Source organism: Vulpes lagopus, chromosome 13 (genome assembly GCF_018345385.1).
Source record: "Vulpes lagopus strain Blue_001 chromosome 13, ASM1834538v1, whole genome shotgun sequence".
NCBI lineage: Eukaryota > Metazoa > Chordata > Mammalia > Carnivora > Canidae > Vulpes > Vulpes lagopus.
This window is the reverse complement of record NC_054836.1, coordinates 61,052,056-61,053,833: the sequence shown is the minus strand read 5'-3', so window position 1 is coordinate 61,053,833 and position 1,778 is coordinate 61,052,056.

The window sequence follows — 1,778 nt, the reverse complement described above, 5'->3', positions numbered from 1 at the left end:
TTATTATACTGGTTGCTCATGATGGAAGTGGTGGTGTGGTGTGGTGAAGATACGGGGAGCACACCTACTGTGTGTGGAAGGAGGGTGGCCTATGGGGTTGACAGCCCCACTGGTAGCATGTCCACTGAGGAGGTGGCGTCCTCAAAGGAGGGAATTTCTCTTTCCTACTCACACACTCACCTATATCCTCTACAATCTTACAGGCAGAGAAGGGTGTTCTTTCTTTGGTGCTCAGATAGCACTTAGTGCCTTGTATGGTGCTTCTCTATCTCTATTGTCATCTGTTTTCCTCCTTTGATTATGAATTCCCTGAAGCCAAGGAGTATTTCTTACTCACTTCTGTAATCCTGGCATCCAACCTGGTGTCTGGTACCCCCAAAGTGCTCGTAAATGTAGAACATCCATAATAAGCCAATAAATAAGAGGAATGGTGTCCATATGTGTGTGTAAGGAGGGAGGGCAGAAGAACGAGAGAAGACAATGAGGAGAGAGTTTGAAGAAAAAGCTAAAAGCAAAAACCAACATTCTACTCGCAGAATGAAGAATAGACTAGAGAAACTGAGCGCCAGATACGACACAGTGGGTCAAGGCAGGGAAAATATGAGAAAAATCTTCCAAAGAAACGGAGCTCATATAAAATTAAGAGGAGTCTTTCTAAACCAGCCTGTGTGTGTGTGTGTATGTGTGTGTGTGTGTGTGTGTGTGTGTGTGTGTGTTGAGGCTTAACATTTACCCAGGAACAATTGTTCTTTCTTTTTTTGAAATCAGGAAAAAATATGAACTGGCTGTCTCTTGATAAGTATTCCAGTTAGCCTTTGTTTGCTTATTTGTTTTGTTTGAATGCTTGCTGAGGGAGAAGGGAGTTCAAATCTAGGTTTATATCTATCATTGTTGACTTACTCTCTATTTAAAAGGACAAGTAAAAAAAAGAGTTTCTAAAAATATGTAATGATGATTTTGTGATATTTGCAATAAGTATATACTTAGTCTTCCTTCTAATTCCTGGCACAGATCTGTGGAATCTCCTAACTGATAGAGCTGTAAAGATGCAAATTTTTGTGTTAGTGAATTGACTTTCAGAAAGCCCTCAGGGAACCTAAGATTGGGGTTAGGGAATGTTCCCAGGCAGAGAAACCAACCTTGTGATTAGAGGATGGGGACTTTCAGTACCCCTCCCCAGGCCAACCTCTGGAAAGGACACAGGGGCTAAAAATTGGGTGTAATTACCAATGGCCAAAGATTTAATCAATCCTGGGTATGTAGCAAAGCCTCCCTAAAATGCCAAAAGGGCAGTATTGGGATAGTTTCCTGGTAAACGCTGGGAGATTCGGGGAGAGAGGTGCTCCACACCCCTTCCCATTTCTTTCCCTCTGTTTCTCTTCCACATGGCGATTCTAGAGTTATATCCTTTTATAATTAACTGGTATTCTAGGAAGTGAAACATTTCTCTGAGTTCTGTGAGCCACTCTAGGAAATTCATTGAACCAAGGAGGGGGTCTGGGGAACCTCCATCTATAGCCAGTGGGTCAGGAGCTCAGGTGATAACCTGGACCTGCTACTGGCATCTGAAGCGGGAAGGGAGTGGTAGGGATGGTCTAGTAGACTGAGCCCTTGACCTGTGGGGTTTGATGCTATCCTCAGGTGGAGAGATGGCATCAGCATTGAGTTAATAGCTTGGTGGTGTTGAGAAACTACACATCATAGTAATCCAATAAAGATTTTATCTTGAAGCCAGTTCCTAAGGCAGCTCCTGGGACTTAACTGTAGGGGGCTTGTCT